Genomic DNA, 21,289 nt, shown 5'->3' with positions numbered 1-21,289 from the left:
CTGTGGACGAGGAGGAAGCATAGGAATTCTTAAAATTTATCAAGCATAGTGAGTATAATGTGGTGGAACAATTGAAAAAGCAACCAGCACAAATCTCGGTTTTATCTCTACTGTTAAACTCATAGCCACACCAGAACGCTTTGCTGAAGGTGTTAAATCAAGCTTACGTATCGAACAACATATCTGTTGAGAAGCTTGATAGGTGGGTGAATAATCTGAACGCTAACAATTTCATCTCTTTTAGTGATGATGAGATACCGCCAAACGGTAGAGGATCAGTAAAAACACTGCATATTACGACTCGCTGCAAGGGCTACATAATACCGAACGTGCTCATCGATAATGGGTCGACACTCAACATCATGCATTTGGCCACACTTTCCAGAATCCCGATGGATCTGTCCTATTTAAGGCCCTGTCATTCCACAGTAAGGGCATTCGATGGGACAAGACGAGAAGTCATGGGAAAGATTGAAATCCCTCTAGAAGTGGGCCCTTATATATACGATGTTAAATTTCAAGTCATGGACATTACACCATCATACAATTGCCTCTTGGGAAGGCCTTGGATCCATTCTGCTGGAGCAGTTCCGTTCTCTCTCCATCAAAAAGTGAAGTTTATCATGGATGACTGTTTGGTCACTGTTGAGGGAGAAGAATACATTGTCGCATCTATCTCTGCCGATGCACCGTACCTGGAAGTGAGCAAAGATGCAATAGAATGTTCCTTCCGATCATTGGAATTTGTCAATGCCACTTTTGTTTCTGAAGGAAATAGAATTCCCATGCCTAAGCTGTCAAGGAATACCAAGATGGGAGTTGAGCTGATTATGGGAAAAAGAGCCCGAGCAAGGAAAGGTTTGGGAAGGTATCTGCAAGGAATAGTCAGGGCTCTAAAGCTAGTGCACCACAAGGCCCGATACAGTTTGGGGTTCCAGCCAGACATGCGTCAAAAAAGAAAACAACGGAAGAAAAATCAAGAAAGAAGGATCGCAAGAACCTTAGGCCGAGAAATAGAATGGAAGCCCATAACGTACCCTCCTTTGTCAAAAACATTTACATCTACAAGAATGATATACCTTGGACAAGATAATCCACGAAGTACGCTGTTATTAATTGAAAGGGGTCTTCAGAATGTCAGTATAAATGTCATTGACAAAAGGAGTAATGCAATTAAAGATGTTTCAATGATACACCCTTGTCCTCCTGGATTCGTTTTGAATAATTGGATTGCTGTGGATCCCCTTGTAGTTTCTAAATCTTCTCCAGAGTAATGCTCAATGTTAACACTCTTCTTTTTGTGTGTCCCTAAGTAATAGTAGGGATTCTTTTGTAAGATCTTATGATTTTCTCTTTATCATATAAATGAACATTAATGGAGATGCATTTTGTCATGGTCTTTTCATTCTCATTAAAATTTTTTCCCTCTCCTCACAGCCTGTTATTGCATATATATTTTCATTCTCATTAAAATTTTTTCCCTTTCCTCACAACCTGTCATTGCATATATCTCACATCATGCCATGCTTGTTGGTCTCACTACTTTGATGCTCATCTATAGTTTCCTTTTCCATTCAACTTTCAGGTGCTCAGATATCAACGATATGAACAAACCCGTTACAAATCTTAAAATCGATTTCGAGAAAGCTATTTGGTTAAGAGAGTTCAAAGTTGAAGAAAATATTGAAGACTATGTCTCGTCTCCTGAATTACTATGAATGGTAGAACAAGAAGATAAATAGATTCTACCTCATCAAGAATCTGTTGAGATAGTAACTTGGGAAATGAAGAAAAGAGGCAAGAAGTGAAGATTGGGACCTCCATTTCAGATAACACCAGACATGATCTGATCGCTTTGCTTCATGAGTACAAAAATATATTTGCATGGTCGTATCAGGACATGCCAGGATTGGATGAGGATGTAGTGGTCCATAGACTCCCACTGAAACCAGAATGCAAACCCATTCAATAGAAGCTAAGACGAATGAGACCTGAAATGCTGTTAAAGATAAAAGAAGAAGTCAAAAAATAATTCGATGCTGCCTTCTTACAAGTCTCAAAGTACCCACAATGGGTAGCTAACATAGTACCAATACCGAAGAAAGATGGCAAGGTACGAATGTGTGTGGATTATCGTGATTTGAATCGAGCAAGTCCTAAAGATAATTTTCCTTTGCCACACATCGATACATTGGTGGATAACACAGCCAAGCATTCATTGTTTTCATTCATGGATGGATTCTCGGGTTATAATCAGATAAAGATGGCTCCTAAAGATATGGAGAAAACTACTTTCGTAACGATGTGGGGAATATTCTGTTATAAGGTGATGCCGTTCGGATTAAAGAACGCTGGGGCAACATATCAGAAGGCCATGGTGATGTTGTTTCATGACATGATGCACAAAGAAATAAAAGTCTACGTCGATGATATAATCGCCAAAACTAAAGGGGAAAGAGAGCATGTTGGGAACCTCAGGAAGTTGTTCGAAGGACTGAGAAAGTTCCAGCTGAAGCTCAATCCAGCCAAATGTATGTTGAGGTTACCTCAGGAAAATTGCTAGGCTTCATAGTCAGTGAGAGAGGTATTGAAGTTGATCTAGATAAGATAAAAGCCATACAAGAACTACCACCTTCGCGCACGCAAAAAGAAGTCAGAGGATTTTTAGAGAGGTTGAACTACATCGCTAGGTTCATTGCTCAACTTACCAATCAGTGTGACCCATTTTTTGACTCCTTCGAAAACATAATCCAGGAGAATGGAACGAAGAATGCCAAGTGGCTTTTGACAAGATAAAATAGTATTTGTCTAGTCCTCCGGTGCTAGTACCGCCAACTCTAGGAAAACCGTTAATATTGTATCTGACTGTGTTCGAAAATTCAATGGGTTGCGTACTGGGGCAACACGACGAGTTAGGAAAGAAAGAAAAAGCGATCTACTACCTCAGCAAAAAGTTCAATGAATATGAGGCAAAGTATTCATCCATTGAAAAATACTGTTGCGCTCTAGTTTGGGTAGCTCGGAGACTCAGGCAATATATGTTGTATTATACGACATGGTTAATTTCAAAGCTGGATCCAATAAAGTACATGATGGAATCACCTGCACTCTCAGAAAGAATGGCATGATGGCAGATCCTGCTATCAGAATACGACATTGTCTATGTGAGCCAAAAGTCGATAAAAGGAAGCGCAATAGCTGACTTCTTAGCAACTCAAACAATGGATGAATACGAGCCATTGAGATTTGATTTTCCGGATGAAGGCTTAATGTGCATTACAGAAAAAGAGTGCGAGTTACCAAAAAAAAAGTCATGGAAGATAAGCTTTGATGGTGCATCGAACGCATTGGGGCATGGGATTGGAGCAGTCTTAGTATCGCCATAGGGGAACCATTATCCATTCATTGCCAGATTAAACTTCTTCTTACTAATAACATAGCGGAATATGATGCCTGTATCATGGGACTTCGTGCAGCTATTGAACGAAACATCAAAATCTTAAAGGTGTACGGGGACTCAGCGTTGGTGATATACCAAATCCGTGGAGATTGGGAAGTGAGGGATTCAAAATTAGTCAAATACAGCAACCTAGTGGCAGGACTGATTAAAGAATTCAAAGAAATAACTTTTAATTACTTCCCACGATAAGAAAACCAATTGGCTGATGCCCTGACCACTTTGGCTTCAATGTTCAAAGCAAACAGAGAAACAAAAATAATGCCTCTTCAAATGAGCATATATGAAGTCCCTGCACATTGTTTCAGCATTGAAAAAGAGCCAGATGAACGGCCATGGTTCCATGATGTCTTAGAATACATCAAGAATCAAATGTATCCCCAAAAAGCAAATGAGAACGACAAAAGAACAATCAGAAGAATGGTAGCGAGATTTATTCTTGATGGAGACATTCTATACAAAAAAAGGAAAAGATCAAGTGCTCTTGAGATGCGTAGATGCTGTTGAAGCCAGAAAAATACTTGAAGATGTCCATGAGGGAATTTGTGGGACACATGCCAATGGCTTCACTATGGCCAGTAAGATTATGAGACTCGGTTATTACTGGCTGACGATGGAAAGTGACAGTATTAGTTTTGCATGAAAATGCCACAAATGTCAGATTTATGGCGATAAAATTCATGTAGCCCCTTCACCCTTTCACGTCATGACTTCTCCGTGGCCTTTTTCTATGTGGGGCATGGATGTTATAGGGTCAATTTCCCCAAAAGCTTCTAATAGACACCGATTCATTTTTGTGGTTATTGATTACTTCACAAAATGGATAGAAGCCGCCTCGTTTGCCAATGTGACGAAGACTGCAGTTTACAGGTTTTCGAAAAAAGAAATTATTTGTCGATATGATTTGCCTGAAAGAACCATTTCAGATAACACCTTGAATTTGAACAACAAGATGATGAAAGAAGTGTGTGAGCAATTCCAAATAAAACATCATAACTCTTCGCCCTATCGCCCAAAGATGAACGAAGCTGTTGAAGCAGCGAACAAAAATATTAAGAAGATCATTGGGAAAATGATCGAGACCTATAAAGACTGGCACGAGAAGCTACCATTTGCTTTGTATGCATATCGCACATCTGTACAGACATCTACGGGAGCAACTCCTTTCTCTCTGGTCTATGGAATGGAAGCTGTGCTACCTATCAAAGTTGAGATCCCTTCTCTACGAGTCTTAATGGAGTCGAAATTAGAGGAAGCAGAATGGGTTCAAGCTCGATATGACCAGCTAAATCTTATTGAAGAAAAACGCTTAAAGGCAATCTGTCATGGGCAGATGTACCAAAAGAGAATGATCCTGGCTCATGATAAGAAAGTACGGCCAAGAGAATTCCATGAAGGTGAACTCGTGCTGAGAAAGATTCTCCCAATACAAAAAGATCAGCGAGGAAAATGGGCACCAAATTGGGAAGGAGCATACATCGTAAAGAAGGCATTCTCGGGTGGAGCTTTGATTCTCACGGAGATGGATGGGAAGGAGTTACCTAATCTAGTGAATTCAAATGCTGTGAAGAAATATTATGCCTAAAAAAAAAGGAGGAATCAATGTGAAAACCCGAAAAGGGCGTCTTGATAATAAAAAAAGATCAAGGTGAAAACCCGAAAAGGGCATCTTGATTAACACAAAAGATTAGGATGAAAACCCAAAAGGGCATCCTAATGAAGCAAACTCGGGCTTAAAGAGCAAGGCGGTTGAACGGTGGGTCAAACAGCAAAACTACAGTATTTGAAGCATTTCTGAAAAACTCGAAATCTTCTACGCAAGAAGCCATGCTTGAAAAGATTCTTGATTAAAAAACGTGGAAGAGTTCATGTGTTGAATATCTAGAGCATTTGTATCCGTTGAATGCGATCCCCTTCCTCTTTATGATGCCTTTTACTATTCTTGGTTAACTTTCTTTGTTTGTTACCTTTGAAATAAATGAATGTGAAGTACCCTTTTTTGTCCCTACCTGACCATTTTCATGCATCCCATTATATGGTTTATTTAAATGATAAATAGTGAAATGACATACTCTAAACAAAAGAAATGTTAAGCATTACCCGGAGAAGAATTTGATAAGTACAAAAGTCTCAAAGTAAGGACAAAGTTCAACCAGGGACAAATGAGTGATATTTGAGAAACTTCGATTACTCGTGAAGCTTGAAGACGGGTACAAAGCCTGAAGAGAAAGTCAAGAGTCAAAGCAATGAACGCAGATCATCAAAAATCGTGACGAAAAAGGACATACGGCAAGCATGCCTAAGGCGCATAGCATAATCATGTAGGTATAAAGACATTTAAGACAAATATGTGCATATCATGATAACATCATGCATGACATATACAGGTACTCCAGTAGAGCAAGAGGATGTGATGATAGCTGTACTGAATCAAAGGGAAAGACACCTGGGTTCCACCAGATGACAGGTTTTGGTATTTTGATGTTTTATTTCTGTTTGTCAAAAATCAACTCATATTGCGAGAGGTGAGTTGAGCCTTACGGCACGTTGAGGTATTTTCAATTTCTTTTTTTTTTCAATTTCTGTGTTTCAAAAAAATCAACTCATATTGCGAGAGGTGAGTTGAGCCTCAGGACACGCTGAGGTAATTTCAATTTCTGTTTTTCAAAAATCGACTCATATTGCAAGAGGTGAGTTGAGCCTCGGGGCACGCTGAGGTATTTTCAATCTTTATTTTTTAATTTATGTTTCAAAAATCAACTCATATTGCGAGAGGTGAGTTGAGCCTCGGGTCACACACTGAGGTATTTTTAATTTCTGTTTTTTAAGAAAATCAACTCATATTGCGAGAGGTGAGTTGATCCTCGGCTCACATGCTGAGGTATTTTCAGTTTCTGTTTTTCAATTTCTGTTCATCAAAATCAACTCATATTGCGAGAGGTAAGTTGAGCCTCAGGACACGCTAAGGTAATGTTAATTTCTGTTCTTCAAAAAAAAAAATCAATTCATATTGCGAGAGGTGAGTTGAGACTCAAGTCACGCTGAGGTAATTTCAATTTCTGTTTGTCAAAAATCAACTCATATTGGGAGAGGTGAGTTGAGCCTCGGGTCACATGTCGAGGTATTTTCAAAATCTGCTTTTCAAATTAAGTTTTAAAAACCAACTCATATTGCGAGAAGTGAGTTGAGCCTTGGCTCACGTGCTGAGCTATTTTCAATTTTTTCTTTTCAAAAAAATCAACTCATATTGCGAGAGATGAGTTGAGTCTCAGGACACGCTGAAGTATTTTCAATTTCTGTTTTTTTCAATTTATATTTTTCAGAAAATCAACTCATATTGTGAGAGGTGAGTTGAGTCTCGGGTCACATGTCGAGGTATTTTCAAAATCTGCTTTTCAAATTAAGTTTCAAAAACCAACTCATATTGCGAGAGGTGAGTGGAGCCTTGGCTCACGTGCTGAGATATTTTCAATTTCTGTTTATAATGTCTGTTTTTAAAGAGTCAATTCATATTGCGAGAAATGAGTTGAGCTCAGGATCACATGCCGAGTAGAGAATAGAGATTGAAGCTGATTGAAGACGTTAGATTCTGTCTCCTTAAAGTTGCAGCGGAGTTGATCGAGGATATCAGATCTTGCCTTTCTAAAGGGGCAGAAGAGAAGACCAAAACCTTATCTCACTGAAGCGATAGAAGAGCAGTTTGAAGCTGCAGAACTTATCTTTCCGAAGTTACAGTGAAGCAGATCGAAGCCACAAATTTCATACCCTCGAAGTTACATTGGAGTAGATTAAAGCTATAAGACGCGTTGGACTGGAAGGAGACTACCTGAACAAGAAAAGCACCAAAGAAGTCAAGACTCGGCAAGACTGGACAATTTTGGTCTTCCTTGAAGGTCTTTACTCTATTCTCCTTGCACGACAATAAGCAAAGAGGGGCAGCTGTAGAAGCCCAAAATTTGCCCACAAAACCCAAACCCATTTACAATCCAAAATTTACCTAGCCCACCACCCCAAATTACCCAGACCCGAATACAAATAACCCAAAACCCAGTTACAACCAGGCCCACTACCCAATTACAATAACTAAACCTACCCAAACCCAATACTCAAAACTCGCCCAAACTTAAAAGGCTCAATTTTTGACCCAACTCTAGACTTAGAGTTTAAAAAAAATGAAACCCTAAACTACCTCAACGCCGTAACCACCCCTGACCGTCTGCCATGGCCACCTGCTCCACCTACTCCACCAGCCATACCCTGCAAGACAAAGAGAACACGCAAACAGCAAAATCTAGGGAAACAGATAGTGTAAAAAATGGCTATAAAAAGCCAAACAAAGTATTGTAAATGGATTCGACAGTTTAAACAAAAAAGGGCAACAAAATAGCATTCGATTTTCGAAACCAAACATCGATTCCATCAATATTCAAGTAAGAGAATATAACCAAATCGAACCCAATATCAGAGATCGAAGCACAGAAAGCATAAACCTAAGGTGATTTTTTTTCCCATTTTTGTTTTGTTTTTGGACCTATTTTCTCACATATATATATCAAACCCTCCTAGAATCCGCGTGTTTTTAATTAAAGGGGGAAATTGCGTGCGCAGTCCTTCTGCATTTTTGGTGTTTTAAATTAAGTTTATATTTATTTATAAATTGACCCTGAAATTTGTTATGATTCTCAAAATGATCCCCCATAATGCGCATCGTTTTAAAGGCTTTGAAAAATTGCTCTTTTGGCCCCCACTGTTTTCATGCGTGTTCTAATAAGCTTTTTTTTTATTTGCAAATCCGCCCCAGAATTCTGTTGTTAATTTTTTTTAATCCTTTTTTTGTTTATTCTCACTTCTTTTATATTAGATTAAGTTTTTTATTATATATTGCTATTTTTATATTATTACATTATTATTATTATTTTATATTATTATTATGTTATATTTAGTATTATTTTAATATTATATTTTTTACTATTATATTACTATTATCTTTGTTATTTTCTCTATTACTATTTATTACTCTATTTTTAACATTATTATTATATTATATTTGTTTTTTATATCTTATTATTATTGCTAGTATTATTATTATTATTATTATTATTATTATTATTTCTAGTATTATTATTATATACAATATTAGTGTATGTTATATTATATATATATACTTATACATGGTATTATTTTTAATCACTTTATTTTAATATTTTATTATATTATATTTTTTTGTTATTAATATTATTACTATATTTATTATTAGTATTAATGATAGTGTATATTTTATATTTATATGTATATATTATGTTTTTTAATACTATATTTTTAATACCCTATGTATTGTGTATATTCTTAATACTATATATTGTATGTATTTTCTTAATAACTATATTATATGTATATATATACTATGTACGTATTTTTAATATTGTTATGTATTTTTAATACATATATATAGGTACATATTTATGTAACCTTATTAATAGATGTTTTCAACATTATTATTATGTATGTATATATTATGTAAATATTTTAACATTATATTATATATGCATTTTATATATTATGTATATATATGCCTTTTTAGTGTTGTATTTTATATATATCATGTATATATTTCTAATACTATGTTACATTTTACATATTATCTTACGTATATATTTTTCATATATGTTATGTACATACATTTTCAATATTTTTATATATTATTATGTATATATTTTAACATTACTAGTTATATATTTTTACTATCTTATGTATATATTTCAAATATTATATATAGTATATTTCTAACACAATTTTATATATATATATATTACGTACATACTCTTAATATCATTATTATGTATATATATTCATTGTTTTTATTTTGTGTTTGATACTATTATTACATTTAATATCGCATACGTTGTTATTGTTTTTAATATATCGTCATAGTTATTATTTGTTTTGATATATTTCTAACTCTTATTTTTCGCTTCCTACCATTTTATATCATCTCATTGCTCACCGCTTTTAAAGATGTTTATTCATGTTTTTTATTTCAATAAGCAAGGCAACGTACCGATTTAACATTAAGTCATCGATTTCATCGCTATGTTGGGTGAACATCAATCGACTCATGTTAAAACGGTATGTCCTTCCCAAAAATCAAAAAAATTAAAAATTCTCGTGTTTCAACCGAATCACGATTAAATGTTACATTGAACTCGCATTTTTTAAATTTGAGACAACACATGTTAATAAAATACCAATTTTGGGCGTTACGAGGGTGCTAATACCTTCCTCGTGCGTAACTGACTCCCAAACCCTAATTTTTCTCTGAATTTTGACGTAGATCTAAACTCAGCCTTTTATGTTATCCAAAAATAAATTTTTTTTTGGAAAAGAGGATTCATTAGGTGTCCGATTACACCTAAGAAAAAAGATCGGTGGCGACTCCCTTTTTAAATAAAACTGAAAGCCGGTTTTCAAATTTTCAAATAATCGCCTCAATTAACGACCGAAAGCAAAATTTTTACGTCGCTACAACTGCTATTTCAGTTTTTAATTGAGGCATGAGTATTATGTGTAATCATTATACAAAGAAATATATATAATCCTTACGCGGTATGTTTTTCTCCTTTGTTAATGGATTTTGATAAAATTATTTTACTAAAATTATTTTTAATTTAAGGATTCTTTTAAACTAAGATTCTTTTATTAAATAACAATATTATGATATTTGGATGATTAAAATATTTTATGATTAAATTATTGTTATTAAATATGCTTGAAATTATTGTATTATATCTTTTAAATTAAATTTATAAATATTTGATTAGAGCATCATAAGATTTTATAACATATATGTTGTATTGAAATTTGGTACAATGTGTATCAAATAACTTTCAAGCATTGTACACAAAAATTTTGATTTTGTTTACTAAATGAATTTTTTACTATTAGGTTATAAATGTTATTACGAAAACAAAATTATTTTACTACTTGTAATAGTGCTCGTGACAATAGCTAGGTGATAATAATGAAGTTAAAGAATCTCAAATATATTTTACTATGATTTATTTATTATATCATGTTTATTATAATTGGAGACTAATCATAATAGATAGATTTTGATTTGAAATCCACGTATGTTTTACGATTAGTGATTATGAAATAAAGAATCAATAGAGGCGTTTAGAAATCTGTCCTACTAGATTTGTTACATTCCCCGAAATGAATGCAAACATAAAGAAAATAAAAAATATAATCATGGACAACTAAAAGTGAGAACATAGTAATAAATAAGAGAACAATGAGAGTTCTCAAGATAACTCTTCAAAGGGTAAAAGATAACCTATGTTATCAATGTGATATAAAAGATTATTGACCACATATGTGGCGTATGAAGATTATTGGCCACATATGTGGCGTATGCCCAGATATTTTGTTTTTGTTAATATTCTTTGAGGAAGGATATGAGAATGTAGTAATGAATTCTATCATTACAGATAGAACATATTTATCTTATTTGGTATTGAAACAAACAAATATTACTCTAATATTTATTAGTACAAAATTAGTTGAAAGCTCCAGAAGAGCTAACATATCAATATCTAAAAAGTACAAAATTTGTGATGTTAATGCATTAGTTTTAAAATGTATTCATTATAATGGATATCATATTGGGATTTTGAATGGAGAAAAAAATTATTTTTCATATAAATCAAAAGAGGATTGAGTTATTGATTTATATTTATTACTCTTGTTTTAAATTGAATTGATCGTGACTATCTTTGTGATCTTCTTTTGTCATCATCCCCGTTAAGGGGTTGAAAGTAAAATATTTGACTATGAAAGATCTACTTATGAGTAATAGAATATGGTAAATCTATCTAAAGATCGTCATGGTTGGATGCACCTGAAGTTATAAGTTTTTTAAAACTGTGAGTATAACTCTACAGTATTCAGAATAAGTTCTCAATTAAAATTACGTGGAAAAATATTACTGATGAGAACCTTGCAAGAGAGAACTTGTTCAACTTTCCACGATTCAAATGTGCTTCTACGGTAGTAATATTATGAAAATTGTTTTTGCTTATGATTGAACAAAAGTTTTTAACCACGAAATCTAGCCATTCCTCGAAGAGAATGTAACAATATGTAATAAATTTGAAAGTCATAATCTTTAATATGGATGTAGTAAATTGGATTATAATAATAGTCATGGGGGATTGTCATAATAAACTTTCTCAAAGTGGAAAAATGAAGAACGCAAGAAAAGAACAATAATTTCCAATAACTTTTTAAGAAGAGAGACAATTTCAAAGTTTACTATTAATAGATTTTGATTGGATTCAAAGTCTACTACTGAAGTTTAATTTGCTTACTTTTTATCGTCAAGACTCAACGTAGAACAACAAAAAAAAAGGTGCGTCTTTAAATATTAAATCAACTTGATATATGGTTTAAATATTTTGAAATGATCTTCTTTTTAAGTTTTGATAACATGTATTACATATTATTTAAGCATCTCATTTGTTCATGAAAATGAATATTAACTTATTTATTTATATCATTATAGTAGGTTTTATAATTAAATAACATATTTGATTAAAACATATCTAGCATACAAATTTATGTTAACAAACCAATGAATTTTATGGTTATTTAGATTTGATTTAGTTCAAAGAATTGTTAAAGGTAGTAGTTCATACATTTTATATTTTTCCATTTGTTAATTATTTAGAGAAATAAGACGAGTAATTGTAAATGAAAAGTTCTATAAGCTAGAATGAATGGATTTTGAATTAAATTTCATGTATGTTTATGATGATGGTTATGAAAAAATTTTGCTAGTTTTCATTACGTCATATTTTATGTTTGAGATGTGACATTTATTGATATATTTAGTATAGACTTGTTTCTATGCATGGCTCAAATAATTATTCTTGGTAGTTAACTGATTATGAAAAACTCTTGTTAAAAAGGTTTTAAAAGCATTTTGAATCGAAATCAAGACTTCTCGTATCCGAAATGAGAATCATACCACTAGACTAAATGCCCTGCATTTGAAGATTTTAGCATATTCCCTGAAGTGGATATTGAATATAATTATTTGGAAATTATATTTATTGACTTAGTGACATTATAGACTTCACATTGATTTCGACATTTCTGGTAGTAAATGTCACAATAGTACTTATATGTGGATACAAAATAAAAGAAATGATAGTAAAATTATCAATTTGTTACAATTTAGTACAATTGAAACGCATGTTAAAGTAAACCAGAAGTTTACTGATACAAATGCATTTACTACTTGGCGGGACCAGTTAGACCATCTTGGATCATATATGATGCGAAAATTAATTGAGAATTCATATAGACATTTATTACAGAACTAGATAATTCTTTAATTTAAAGAATTCTCATTTTTTGTTTGTTCTCAATGAAAATTGATTGTTATAAACTCACTAGCTAAAGTTGAAATTTAATGTCTTACATTTTTTAAATGAATATGGGTTCATTAATCTACCATGTGGATAGTTGTGATATTATATGATTTTGGTAGATGCATCTAAAAAATAATCACGTATATGTTATCAACTTGCAACCTGTCGTTTGTAAGATTGCTTGTTTAAATAATTAATTTCAGATCATGCAATTAAGACAATTCATCTTGCTAATACTGATGAGTTCATATCTCAATCTTTTATTGATTGAGTTTGAAAAACTTTTGTAAAAGTTTTTTATTTATGCGCATAATGGTTTAGAGAAATTATTGATTGAACACCTCTGATTAATGTTTAAACCATTACTTATGAGAACTAAACTTCCTATTTCAACATGAGATTATGTTGATTTATGTGTTTTACGCATCAAGCCAATAAGTTATAAATACTCCCCATTATAATTGATTTTTAGCCAAAAGCTAAATATTTCTCACCTTTAAATTTTTGTATATGTGTCTATATTCCAATTGCTCCATCACAACGCACAAATATGAATGAATCATCAAAGAAAGTTAGGAATATATATTAATTACAAGTCTATTTGAATTATTAAATGTTTTGAAGGTATTGGAGATTCAGTATGACATGATTTGTGATTACTATTAGTATGACATGATTTGTGATTACTATTTTGATTTGATAGTTTTCCCTACATTAGGAAAAGAGAAATAATAACTTGTAATAAGTTCAATAAGGATAACTCATTACAAGTTAACTGCCAAATGTATTTACAAGCTTAATGAGATTAACCACGTGTTATATAACATCTAATATTTTAATTTGAATCAAAGTTCCAGTAGGTCAATTATTTAGAATAAATAATAGATTGATCGATTCCAAAGATGAAAATTCTTTTAGATGGTCATATAGTGGAGGCGGGTACTCTAGAAGAGACCCAACACATAACTAATAAGTAAAACTCTAGAAGAGATTCAGGTACTTGAAACTGAAGATTAAAATAATAAAAATAAGAGATCTCGATAAGTTATGTCAATTTGAGAAAATGTCAAACCGATAATAAAAATGATTAGCAATGGTTTTATATGCAATATTATTGAAACAATGAAATAAAAGGAGGATCTTGAATAAATCTATTGAGAAATATAGATATGGAGTAAATTGGTCAAATAGAAAGACGTAACTCAAGTACAATTAAACTTGTGGAGTTTTTGGACCAATAGTCCAAATATCTAAAGGTATAAAGCCAGTGAGGGTGCAAATGAAGTAGTTTTGTAAAACGAAATAAAATAAGAAGTTTTTGCTAAGTTCTGGCATTGATTACGAAAAGATATAATATTCTTTTATGGTGGATGCAATAACCTTTAGATATATTATTAAACTAACAGTTCATAAAAAATTTAACTTGTGTCTAATGATTGTTGTTACAACCTTTTATGAATCACTATATAGTAAAGTTTATAATAAAATCCTTAAAGGATTTAGAATGCCAGAAGCATATTAAAATTATCGAGAAATTGTTCATTTATATGAATTGAAATAATTAAACATATGTGGTAAATTGAGCTTAGTCAATAGTAGTTGAAAGGATTATAAAATGATCCAAAATACCTATTTGTAATTTTATAGAGGGATCATGATTAAAATTTGTTATGATTATTGTTGAAACTCCTAAAGAGATCAAAATATATTTGCCCCAAAATTTTCCCTCACTCATGACTTTCAAAAGAATGTTGATAAAAATGAATGGTCATTTGAAAAACTAGTATTCAAGATTGAATACATAGAATATGAGATTTTATGTGATGTTTTCATGAGGGGAAGTAAATACGCGCTATACTCTTTTTCCCTTAATCAAGGTTTTATCCTATTAGATTTTCTTGGTAAGGTTTTTAATAAGGTAGTAGATTATGTGTATTATAGATATATGTACTCTTTTTAATATCCCAAAAATTTGGGGTTAGTAAAATTAGGTTTGTGAATTGAGAGAGAGTGGTCATGCTTAAAATTTTGAGATTATCTATACATTTTTAGGAAAAAATGAGGTATTAATTTTTTGGTTAAGTGTTAGTGAAATGTTCCTTGAAACCTAAGTCCAAATCTCTTCTCTCTCACCATTTTTATTATTTTGCAAACTTTTCCTTAAACCTTAGTTTGTGACATGTCTTATTTTTTAAAAATAAATATTTCAAAATTATATCAAGAATGAGTTATTAGTTTGATGGTTAAACATTAGTGAATTTATCCTTGAGGTCCTAACTTCAATTCCATTCCCATAAAAATAATTTAATTTTTTTGACAAAAACCCATTGTTTTAATGTGTAGGCCATCCAAGCCTAGTTAACCTAGATATAAATATTAATTTTTCACTAATAATAACCGTTTAATCCTCTCCTCATTGCCCTAGCCGTTCGTCTCATTCTCTCCTTCTCTTTGATTTTAATTTTTTTCCTTTCCTCCATTGTTGTCATTGCTTACACCTAGTTTTATCATCTCTTTCTTTTTTCTTTTTTTTTTCTTTTTTGCCACAAGATTTGTTAAATATTCTCCACCATATTGCTATCATTTTTCCTCATTAAAATCAACCCCAAATCTAAAATCTTGAACTCCAAGATCGATCTCAAACATTGCCAAGAAAGTGTCATTACCTTTTTCTCGACTAGCTTGGGGAAAAACGTTCTTGAACGATTGGCCATTTGAAAACGTCCCAAATCATTCGTAAAGGTGAAGAACAATTGTATGTACGATTTGCATCGATACAGTGTTCGTTTAAGGAATTATTAAGGAAAATTGGATGATTCGCTAGTATGTTGCGAGGAAACGAAGAATAAGGTGTGGGTCCTAAACTCATAAAATTATTTGAAAATGTTAAATATCATGTTATATTTGATAAATTAGATTCCTGATTAGATTGGCTTAATAACCAAATTATTGATTTTGTGAGTGGTCGAACCAGGTATGTTTCGAGCCTTAAAAGATTGACATGTTGGCAAAATTGCTAGTTTGATAGTATGAATGTTTGATTGAGTTTGTAATTGCATATCTGAGTTATGAGATATGAGAATGTTTGACTGAATGATATAATGTGTTGAGATATTAGGCTTATGTGTGATTTAAACGCATGAGATATTTGTTATATTGTGTACTGAAAAAGGTGCTATTTATGCTCAATGAAAATCCATAAAGTATGTGAAATTGAATGATATTGATTGATACCAACACAATGTTAATTTGAAAGATTTGATCACTGTTTCCATTTACTGAAAGAATGTGATTATTGAGGACATGCTGAGCATGTCAAATGAATGTGAAAAGTATTGAGAAATGATTATGTGTGAGATTGTGTGGCATATTATATATGCATTGGGTTGGGATTTTGTGGTTGACGAAGGAGTTCCGTAGAGTACAGATAGCATATTAAGTCCACATTATTCGTAGTCAATGCATTGCACCTAGAGTACCGAGGAGAATGGTGATTTATTGCATTTTTATTGGCAGCTTATTTGTATTTTTACTGGCAGAATTTACTGCATATTGTTACAGTGATTTTAACCACAATGGGCTTAAGCCCATAATATTTTGAAGTTCGGATGATGGGTTCTGGGGAAACTCGTGGTGTGTAGCGGATGGTATTGGTAAGAGCCTTTTTGTATTGCATCATGCTCACCACATATTTGAATGTTATTGATATATGATATGTGTTGTATTGCATTGCATTGAATGGTATTAAAATTAATGATTGTTCTTCGAATAAATGATGACTCATGCTTATACACCGTTTGACATCAATATTGATAATGGCTATGTAATGATATGAAATTTCTATAATGGTTCTATTTTCTTCTGTTAAAGCTAATCTTTTTCACTATATTCGATATTTATGTTTGTTTAAATAATTGTTTGACTCACACTGAGCTTTTCATAAGCTCACCCCTAATAGTTTTTAACTTTCCAAGTAAACCTCGAAATTAGGATCAGACTTGGCATTCGAAGAATCACCTTGGACCTTAGATTATTTTTCTTAATAAGTATTATTAAGTCTTTATTGGTTTTGGTTTGTAATTTTTAATTATTTCTAGTTTGTGGCTTAGTAGATTTTTATTTGGGGCCTTTTACATGTATGGATTAATCAAGCATTATAACCGAAAAATGCATGACATCGGGCTTAAGTAAAATTTGACATTATTCCCTAATTTCAGCTACATTAGTTTAACATCGAGTTTTTTTTAAAGAAGAATGACAAACAAACGGTTTTTCTAAAACAACACTATCAACAATAAAATGAATCCTAAGCATACACGACCTAATGAATGAATGCTTTTAAACTAACTCAAAGTACAACTATAGTTTTCTCTAAAGTGAGTTTATTTAAAGTCTTCAAAAATAATGTAAGTTAGCTTAGCCATTTCGATGGCTAATGTAACCTTCTCAATCTAGCCATAACGTCTAGGCCGATTTTGGGAGGTTACACTTTTTCCTTCACTAGGAATTTTTTTCCGCAGGGTTTTTATCTTTGTAAGGTTTTAATGAAACATATTATCTACCAATGGACATCCAAGGGGGAGTGTTATGAATATCTTATTAAGTAGATGTCCTTCAAGATCAAGGTAAGTTTTAATGTACTATTTTAATAGTCATTAGAAGTAAATCTCTATTTCATTTATACTTCTTATGCCTATAAATAGAGATTTTGGAGAAGCTTTGTAAATATTTCGATTGATTAATAAAATACATTCTCTCTTTGATCTTCCGTTCTCTTTGTTCTTTACTTTTTATCTTTTTATTTTATAATATAAACTAATTTTAAATTTTTATCTTAATTTTTATATTTTTTAATTTTTCGTAAAATATGAATAACAATTGAAAATAAATATGAGTTAGAAATTATATAAATATATAAGACTAAACCCTTATGATTAAATTTAAAAGTTGAATGAGCTAATAGGTTTCAAAGAGTGTTAGATGATTGTATTGAGAGTGCTCAAAGTGCTTTTGTGCTTGGGAGGCTGATTTATGATAATGTGCTATTTGCCTATGAGGTTTTACAATCTTTTAAACAAAAAAGGGTTGGCAAAAAGGGCTTTATGGCCTTAAAGTTAAACATGAGAAATGCATACGATAGGGTTGAATGGGTTTTTCTTCAAGTTATGATGAAAAGGATAGGGTTTGCTTTGTCATGGATTGAGCTTATTACGCAATGTATCTCATCAATTAAGTATTTGGTGATCATCAATGGGCATGTTATGAAGGCTTTTCAACCAAGCAGAGAGCTACGACAATGGGACCCTTTGAGTCCATTCCTTAATTTTTTATATGTAATGAAATTGGTGGTCAGCGATGGTTTGCTAAAAAGGGCCAAGGTAAATCGAAGAGGACCACAAATTTCACATTTGCTTTTTGCTAATGATTGTGTCGTGTTTGGTTAAGCAAATGGGAGAGGAGCACTGGTTTCGAAGGAGGTTCTTAAGGAATATGAGAATAGTTCAGGTCAGTGCATAAATTATGATAAGTCTACAACTTTTTTCAGTACAAATACTACCGAGAGTGAGAAGCCATCAGTCTCGAGAATCTTAGGTGTTAGGGCTTCGAATAATCCAGAGTGATATCTTGGACTTCCAAATATGGAGGGAAGACTAAAAAGGCTAGCTTTTCAAACTTTAAAAGATAGAGTCAAGTAGAAGATAGATAATTGGAGCACCAGATTTTTGTATTAAGGGGGAAGGAAGTATTCATTAAAGCTGTCCTACAAGCCATTTCGACTTATTCTTTGACGTGGTTTTTTTTATCGAAATCGCTTTGTAGAGACTTAGAAAGCATAATGGCTTAATTTTGGTTCCAAAGAGGTCATAGTAAAATGGGTCTACATTGGTGTGATTGGAATGGTTTATGTGAATTAAAAGAAAGGGGAGGATGCAAAATTTAATCTCGCGTTGTTAGCAAAACAGGGTTGGCCCCTAATTTGTAATAAGAATTCTTTGTTAGCACGAGTGTTAAAGGCTAAATACTATCCAAATTGTGATTTTTTGGGAAGCAAGGTTAGGGAATCTACCTTCCTATACTTGGCAGAGTATTTGGGTAGTAAAGGGACTCTATGAGAAGGGGCTTTGTTAGCGGGTGGAGAAGGGGGATAAGATTTCTATTGTGGATGATGCTTGGATCCCAGGAGCTGAAAATTATTTAATTCATGGGGTTATCAGAAATTGTTACAAAGGTTTCCGACTTAATTGATAGTTGTACCAGAACATCGAAAGTTGGAGTTGTTGAAGATGCCTTTTCTGAGCTGGATGCGAAAAGAATTTTGAGGATCCCTTTAGCTTTGGTGGAACATGATGATTTAGTGGTTTGGAGGGGTGAGCCTTCTGGTGAGTACTCGGTTAGGAGTGGATACAAACTTTTACTTGAACATACAACTAATCATAATTCTATTGAGTTACAGAATGACATGATTAAATTTTACAGAAGACTTTGGACCCTTAAGCTTACGGCAAAACATAAAATTACCCTATGGAAAGTTTCCTGAAATTTTCTACCAACTCTAGTTAATCAACAACATAAAAAGCTGCGAGTGAACATAATCTGCCCAAGTAAAAGAGGGGGTGGAGACCACTGGCCATGTTTTTAGAGACTACCCTGTATCAATTGAAGTATGGAAACAATTAAATCTTGAGTGGGTCATTTCGGAGGTTAATCTAGAAGAATGAGATTAGCTTACCTGGGTGTTTCAAAGAGCCTCGAGCTATCAATGCCAATTCTTTTGTTGCGCGATATGGGTAATCTCGACTGAAAGAAATAGAAGAGTAGACGAATGAAAATATACTTCGGGTAGAGGAATAGCTGAACAGATTTTCAAATATATCTAGGAAATTGAAGAGTTGGAGGCTAGGAATCTAACTAAACAGAATATGTCTGTGACTTGGAGACCTCCAGAGGATGGGTTTGTTCGCATTAACTTTAACTTGGCCTACAATCGCCATCAGTTCCGATCGACATCTTGGTTGGTTGCTAGAAACAATAGAGGCGTGGTTTCACATGCAACTTTGGGAAAGAGATTACATCTCCGTTTACTGCTGAAGGTTGTGCATGCACTCGGGCAGTGAGATTGGGGATCTAAATGAGAGTGAGGAGGATTGAAATAGAAGGTGATGCATTAACGATTATCAAGAAATGTTAGTCCAATAGTGTTGATAAATCAGAAATTAGGGCTTATATCAAAGACATCAAATAGTTTGCATTTAACTTTCAAAGAATTCGATTCAAGTATACTCAAAGATCAGTGAATTAGATGGCACATTTAATCGCAAATGAGAGCTTAAAGCGGGGAGAAGAAATTTACCTGGAAATACAAAGAGAAAGGGAGCTTGAATAGGGATCGGAAGGAACTCAATCGATGGAGAAGATGCTGAGATCTGGGGTTTCATTTTGGTAGCATCATTTGGTCACCTCGGGGAACTGGAATCGACATGGAAATGTTGTTTTCAGAAATGAAGATGGTTGCCAGTTTATTCATTGTGACTGGATATAATTCTAGAATGATATTTTGCTTTTTTTTTTTTCCACTTTTGACAGACATGCCTTGATTTATTTGGGCCGTGGTTAAAGACATGATTTTTGTTTGGTTTGGATTCTTTGGGTTTGTTTTGATAGTAAAAAGTCCAATATGATTATTTCAAAATTTTAAAAGTTGAATAAAATTATAATTGAAAAAAAATCTGGATAAAAAAATAGACAAGATACATATATTTAATTTTTAATATGAATTGCCACACGCTAGTATGTAAGGGTAAAAAAGAAAAGTGAAAATAACAAAATGCATGTCAACTTGGCGAACATAAAAAAAAGCTTACTGTCATGGGTTACGCATGAGAGCCTGCAACCACGACACACTTGTGTGATCCATCATGTTCAAAGGAGGTAATTTGGCTCAACTGGATTGGTCCATTGCTTGTAGAGATTGAAGGCTCATCTACAAATCATAGAAAATATAGAGCGTAATCTTTAAAGATATGCAATCTTGGATATGACTTTTGTAATATTAGAAGATATGATTATGTAATCTTAGATATCTGATTTTGTAGATAGCTTTTAATCTTAGCCATTGATGTACTTTAATCTGTATAGTTGAATTTGGGGAGGCTTAAATATAAATAGAGGCCTCTCCCTCTCATTGTAAATCACTTCAGTTTTGAGTAATAGAATTCTTAAGAGCATTCACTCAAACATTCTCTCTAATGCTTTTCGTTTTTCTGTGGCTTTGTTCATCTTTCAAGTTCTTTCATCTTTGAGTTACTTTCACTTTGCGTTGGTACATTGGAGGAATTCTGTTTGAATCCTCAATTGTTGGGAGTTAGGTTGACTTAGGTGTTTTTGTAACGCTCAATTTGTG

At 32.9% G+C, this 21,289-nt stretch overlaps 1 long non-coding RNA gene across 2 annotated transcripts; it reads right to left on the bottom strand.

Moving 5' to 3' along the window:
* Positions 1-19,298: 19,298 nt before the first annotated feature.
* LOC108468095 (uncharacterized) lies at positions 19,299-20,473 on the bottom strand. 2 transcript variants are annotated; one of them, XR_001868963.2, is made up of 4 exons: positions 20,240-20,472; positions 19,799-20,013; positions 19,619-19,686; positions 19,299-19,536 (listed from the first exon to the last, which is right to left on the bottom strand). It is a non-coding gene; the product is annotated as an uncharacterized LOC108468095 (long non-coding RNA). The 2 variants fall into 2 exon arrangements; XR_001868962.2 differs by having other exon boundaries at positions 19,619-20,013; positions 20,240-20,473.
* Positions 20,474-21,289: the final 816 nt, after the last annotated feature.

This window comes from Gossypium arboreum, chromosome 8 (assembly GCF_025698485.1).
Source record: "Gossypium arboreum isolate Shixiya-1 chromosome 8, ASM2569848v2, whole genome shotgun sequence".
Taxonomy (NCBI): Eukaryota; Viridiplantae; Streptophyta; class Magnoliopsida; order Malvales; family Malvaceae; genus Gossypium; species Gossypium arboreum.
The sequence above is the reverse complement of the archived record's forward strand: the minus strand, read 5'-3'. Positions and strand labels throughout refer to the sequence as shown.